Raw genomic sequence first — 7,154 nt, forward strand, 5'->3', positions numbered from 1 at the left:
GCTCAGGATCATTCTAGATACCAGATTTCAGGTACATCACTGAGCAAATGAGGAATGCAGACTGAGTGTTTAAAAAAGTTTGGTGTACTATGGGTCAATAAGGAGACCAAATGAATTTTTAAAATTTTCATTCTGTAGTGCTCTTGCTTTTAAAAGCTTCTTTACAATCTTCACACTTTTGTGTAAAAAGTCCTAGGTTTAAGAAAGAAAACAAAGGTAAAAAAGAACAAAGACCCCTCTGAATAGCAGCTTTATCTTCCTGAGTATTGACACCCCTGCTCACAAAAAGTATCAATCACATCTGAACATGCTGATAATGCCATTTAAAAGGACACTAAGAGTTTTAGCCCCTGTATGGGTCCCTGAGGAACACCATTAGTAACCAGCCTCCTTTTATGTGGAGTTAGCACTGCTGATCAACACCTGTTTCACTGCACAGCCCAGCTGATCATCCATCCACCTTGCACATTTTTCCACTCCCTATTTCACCCATTTGACTGCAGGGACACTGTGGGAGTCCATGCTGAAGGCCTCCCTAAAATCAGGCTAAACAGCACGCACTGCTCTTCCTCTTGAGCCAGTCTTCCCATCCAAGGTCTGCCCTTGGCAAGGCCACATTGCACCATCTGTTCTCAGCCACCTTTGTGTCCCTCAGGTGCTAGGAAATGTGTCCCAGCAGTGTTTGCTCCACACTCACGCTGGGGACAGAGCTGAGGCTGACAGAGCTGTAGCTCCCTGGCTCTCCCCTCCTGCTCTTCTTGCAGCTGCAGCAGCTCCTGGTGCAACGTTCTTGCTGAAACACTGTGCAAAGAGTAGGGATGTGTCCAAGTGCTCTGTGTCAAACGTCTCAGAGCGTGTCTGTGGTTATGTGCGTGTGAGAAAGCAAAAGAAGCAAAGCTTTTGGAAGCCTGACTGAGCAAGATTTGCACAATCTAAGGAAGAATTAAGCAAAGGAGAGGATTTTAAAAAGAAGGCATTTTATAAGGAATTCTTCCAAAAAACCCTTGCAAATGTATTATTTTAAAATTATGGAATTCCATATTCTGCTGCATATGACTGTCCAGTTTTCAACTCACTTGAGTTTAAAAAAAAAGACTTTATGTATGGATGTCAACACAGTAGTAAACATGTGGTTATAACCAACATAATAATTTTTTCCCACAAGACTTATCAAGATGGCATAGCTGGTCATTATCTTAATCTGGACAGATTGGCCTGGCTAGTACTGGGTGTTTGATTTACTACAAGTGTGTCAGCACTTCTGGTTAGTAGATTATAAATATTAGATAATGCATTAATTGTATATAAGCTGGAAAAAAAAAAGATAATGGCGGTTGCTAGAGTTTCAAGTGTCCACTGTAGAAAACTGGAATACTTCCCCAAATAGAAATTCTATGGACAATAAAGTTGTGTTTTGACACAATTAGACTTTTTGAGAAGTTTATCTAATAGTTACCTATGGCAAAGTACTGAAGAAGCATCTACTGTTTTCAACCTGGTATTTTGCTGAATTCATTGTGCTGCTTCTGGAGATCCCTACCCTTTGCTAAAGAATTATCCTGTAAAAGAGAAGATAGCAATGGCAACATTTCATCAGCCTTGTGGGTATGTAGAAAAACTTGTGTTTCTTGGGAGGTGTGGTTCTCTTTGCAGAAAGTGATGCTTGTATCTTTCTGCTGGTGCAATTACACATAGCTTGGGCTGCCTTAATAAAACACTCCTTTATGTATGGAAAAAGAAGGAGTTAATCCAAGATTAGAGTATGACTTATTTCTAGGCAGATATTTCTCAGAATATGCTACCTTGTGTTTTCATTTTATTTATTAAATTTCTGTTATTTTATATTAAGGCATATTTGTGCAGTAGTGGAATAATTTTGCTGAAATAAAAAGAGTTGGTATAACCAATAATTTTGCTTCTTTTTCTGCATGCAGTTTGCCCACAGATAGAGAAGGATTTTCTCCTTGTTCAAAATTATTGCAACATAATTTGTAGGTGCTACTACAGAAATAAGGTGATTATTTTATTACAAAGTAAAAGGTGTCAACTGAAACTGTCATTCCCTTTCCCTTGAAGACTGCTCTTAACTCCATGGTATCAACACACATTTTATCGAGAATAAGCAAAATACTGCTTAAATATTCCTCTGTTTCAATACATTTAAGTGTCTGGCTATATTACACTAGGCTCTTAGTATATACTTTGCATTTTAAATTGAGAAAAATAGTCAGGATCATTTTTTTACTTGGCATTATTAATAAGTGAGAAGTATTTATAAATAGCTAGTGACAGATACTAGTTATTTTACAAATTTTAAGATAATCTTTTGTAAGAAACAGAAGCTGTAAAGTGATATATGATAAGAAATTAATCCACATTGCTCCCAGAATCTAGGTGAGTTAACTTGAACAATGTGCATTTTAGGATAGTTAAGTGCAGGCTAATATTGCTAGAAAAGAAAAATGTAATTTATTTACCTGAGGGAGGGCTGCATCATGAAAAGGAGTGACGTAGAAATGCAGTTAGGGACACACAGAAACGCCATCCTTGTGAATAAATGTGGGGAGCACTGCAGCAATGGGGATTTTGTTGGTGGAACAGTAGGTCTTGCCCTGATACTGAGGCAAAAACTGAGAAACTGGTTAAGCAGAACTATGTGGTTCCTTTGGGATCTAGAAACCCTTTTTACAAAAGAGACTTAAAAAGCTTCATCTCTTTGGCCCATCAATGAATCAGGGAAGAACTAACTCACCTGAAATTACATAAATAAAGAGAATAATCATAGAAATCTTCAGTTTAACAGACAAATCTTTTAGAAGATGCAATGTTTAAAAACTGAGTCAAGAGATCTTTTTTGATTAAAACTAAAATCAAAACAAACAGAAAACCCCTTGGATTAACTATACCCTGGGAAACAAATTGATACATAGGCCTGTGAACTATTCTTTTTCACATGAAATCTATAAACCAAGGTGGTGGATTTTTTCCCAAAGGACGCATCCCTCAATCTAATTATCACCTGTACCATGCAAAAGGTCAGGCTGGAGACTTGTGGTGCTTTCTTCTGGCCTGAAAACCCATGATGCTATGAAAACTCAAAATGAAGTAGAAAAAGCCCTTTCAAATGTTTTATAAGAATTGTAGAATATCTTCCATAATATTCATATGGTAGGGGGATAGACACTGCAATGAATGGACTTTAAAGTAATTTAACAGGCTACATTTTAGCTACAATAAAGTTGGGCTTTTTTTCCTGTTTGTATTGCTATATTTTGATTAATAGTCATTAGAATTGCAGTATTTCTTTTATTTAAGCTACCAAGACCCTTTCCCCTGATAAGATTTTCTTTCTTTATTGGTTTATCAAATCCTTTAAGACTGATATTTCAATGTTGTGCGTTCACCTCAGTATAATTTTCTGGAAAGCATATTCTGTATTTGGCATTGATCAAAAAAAACATCAAATGCAAAATTATTGAAGCTAATAAAAACAAATGCTAGTGCAAGTAGTACTTCCAAAATGTGAAGACAGACTGGTGGGCTAATATGAAGATTTACAAGATTTCTTTCTCTTTTATGTTACAAACTCTCAGTAACTGTATTTTTTATTTATGTGTTGATAAACTATGTGCATTCTTTTGGACATTTAAAAGTGCTAATCACAAAATAACAAAGATAAAAGCAATGTAAAACATTTATCTTGGAACGTATAATCCCAGTGTAAGATAAACTCTTTTTTTCCAGCATGCATATGTAGCTCTTATTACTGAAACTCAAGCTGCACATAATTATTGGTAACAGAAAAACACTGGCATTTACCTCCCACACACAAAGCCACACCTTACCCTCCAGGAAATCCAGAGAGCTTCCTAAGAATTATTTCTAGCTGTGGCCTAGATTTCAGCCTCATTTGTATAATTTTACAGTGGAAGCTTGTGAGAGCCAATCCTGACTGGTGCACAGGGTTTGACTGAACAAAGAAATGAAACTCATAATGAGATTTGGTCTTACATTGGACTTTTTATCACAGGATTTCTTCTGCTTGGTCTGCATGGTTCAACAAGTTTGATGCTTTACCCGGCACAGACTGATGCTGGAGACAATCTCTGTTCTCTGCAGTAAGAGACAGAGGACAGAATTAAAAGCACATTTCAGTAAAAGTTACATACAAATTGACAAGGAAGGATTAACTAAAATAATATTTCCTTTGTCTGTATTTCCAAATTAATAATTTTTTTCTCCTGTTTGGAAAAATACTTTATTTCCTAAGCTTGCATGGAATTATTTATGAAAGAGAAGGCATGGCAGGAGAGAGTTAGACTCAATGGTTCAAACCCTGTTTTTTTTTTATTTCATCAGGTGACTTTTAGATACATCTGGAAAGAAATGGCAGCATTCAATCTGATCCCAGGATTGTATCCATCAGCTGACAATGCATCTGGCCATGGCCTCTATCCTTCAGCCTCACATGGAAATGTGCAGTACTGTAGTGCCAGTATGGGATTCAGGAGATCTGTCCTGTCCTCAGAGTCTTTCTTCACAAATACTTTGTGGTAATCTCTGATACGTCCCTTTGAACCTTATTCTTCTACAAAATCACTGAGAGAGCATTTTTGCCCTATACAAATAAAGAAGCAGAATATATCTTTCAGAAAGAACAAGGGCCCAGCAAATCTCCTAGGAAGTCCTCTGCTGGGAAGCAAAGTCACTGAAAAGGAATTTTATCAGATCACAATTGCTACTTTTCTGCCATGGTGATCAGAATATGGAAAGTAACTCTTGATTGCCCAAGAAAGTAAATATTGAGAAAGGATAAAGAGATTTATACTTCATCTTTATCTGGTACCATCGCAAGGAAAGGTGGAATGTTGTTCAGGGTCTGGGTCCTAAATTCAAAAGAGTGATGAAAAATTACAAGAATTTCATAGAGTAGAGATAAGACATGATTAAAGGATACTCTCCTTCGAGTGTGGGGTTCAAGAAGTTCCACCTAGTTAGTTTATCAAAGAGAAAGTTAATGGGGGCCCCTTATGTACCATTCTATCGTGTAAATGTTCATTTAAAAATCCATGCCTTAGCTCAGGCAGACAAAGATCCAAGACCTGCAATCTTAATTTTTAGTTACCCATAACTAACCATTGAGAGGGTTACCAAGAATTATAGTAAATTTCCTGTTGATATTTATATCAAGATATACGTGCCCCCCTTAAGATGATACAATCTAGTTGGAACAGGATGAGTTCAGGAAAATCTGCTCTCCATTATGCCAGAAGTCAGACTAGAAGATCACACAGGTCATATCAGGTTTTCTAATCTGTTAATTAGATAGTTTATATAAATTCAGTTTAGTTGGGTCTGTGTTTTTAATAAGCAGTGTCTTTAATGGTTCGTTTTTGATTGCAGCCTCATGTAATCTCAGTTGGTTCTTACTGTATGTGTGTGGTGGGACTCTGTCATTCTACCAGCACCTCCACCTTCATCCTCAAGTGTTGCATCATTAGCTTGTTACACAGCCTGCAGGGCTGATACTGCTGATACGACACCAACCTCAAAATCATTTAGAGATAGAGTGATGGCATTGCTGGAGATCCCAACAAAACTGCTCTAAATCTTGCACACAAGTTATTTATCAAGACCAAATTCTGTTGTACATTTTTTAAATCTTAAGTAGAATATACTGCTCCGATGATTGTAGTCTCTTTACAGGTCTTTGATGAGGATTTTTAGCATGTCATTCCAGATTTTTTTTTTAACAACTAAGTGTGTAATTTTTCAAGTTTTTATCCAGGCTGAAGCTAATATTTAATAAAAAGTTTTGTTCTCACTTGTTCTTTCAGCCATATTTTGCTCGGTAGTCCTGGGAAGAGCCTGCTTCCCTGACAAGGATTAAGCACACCTGTTTGACATGCTGTTGTTTCTCTGGGCAGCCCTTCAGCTTTGCATGGAGAGCAGCACATCCTTAGCACCTTCTCATCAGGAAGCGGTCCATCCTTTACGGGACACTACAATTTCCTTTCCTTTGGGCTCAAGATCTTTCATTCCTTCAAGTGTGTTGGCAGAAATTAAAAGGGACTTCTGCTGTTTCAGGTGAGATGTCAGTGCAATGCCCTCACCCACTGGGTGAGTTTCTAGGTATTATTCTGCCTTGGGAAGAAGCAGGCAATCCACAGCTCTGCAGTTCAAAACTCTTTGAAAAGTGCTGTTCCCTTCCTGTTGACATTAATAAATTGTTTCCATTTTTCTCATTTCAAAAAGCAAGCTGCAGAAGATAACCCTCTTCACTCTTTTTGTTGGGCCATGTTTTGATGCCAGTTAAGCTCCTGCTAACTTCCTGAACCCTTTGACCTTTAAGTACTTCTTGCTTTTCCAAGAAATTTTAACAGCCACTACCTAAAATGTCAATGCTACTGGATGTTCCAGTGTAGTCTCAAAGCAGGCTTCCACCTGCTGTGATTTGGAAAAGACATTGCATTTGTCCATTACATATCCACTAGCAGAACACAGTGTGCAGAAACCAAGCTATGTACTGAGGGTGAAAAGCATTTCACCAGATTTTGAGAAAACCCTTGTAACTAAGCCTAGGTAAAAGCTTAGCATGAAGCTGGGATAATCTTGTGACTAATAACAGGTCAAACCCAGAAAAAATTGTTTAGCAGCAGAACTGCTGTAGTGTACTGGAAGGGCACCCACAGAGGAAGGAAATGAACCATTTGAGTCTGTTAATATAAAATACTCTTTATCCCTCCACCCGTAGGCACACATCTTATCTGTACCACTCCTGCATATCCTAGATCAAATGGGAGAGCCACCATACTTCAGGGAGCTAAGCACTTTTGAATGCTGTATTTCACAATACCAGAGCTCTGCAGGTATAAATTTCTTTTTATATATAGTGTGTTCATACATCCATGTACAAGACTTACTGGAACCTTTTTCAGTATTAAACTGTCTGGGACAGGGTGCTATAGAAATCTGAAGTACTCCTTCTGGGAGTATCCAAATCAAGAAATTCAAAGCACTAACAGATACAAACCTGTATCAGCAGTGAAAGAAATAGCAGGGGTGGTTTTCTTTAAGAACAAAAGCATGTATTCTAATTGAGAATATTGGCTAACTGTCTATGTGTGAAATACTTTAAAGGCTTGTGCCTTTGA

The sequence above is a fragment of the Molothrus ater genome, chromosome 9, assembly GCF_012460135.2.
Source record: "Molothrus ater isolate BHLD 08-10-18 breed brown headed cowbird chromosome 9, BPBGC_Mater_1.1, whole genome shotgun sequence".
NCBI lineage: Eukaryota > Metazoa > Chordata > Aves > Passeriformes > Icteridae > Molothrus > Molothrus ater.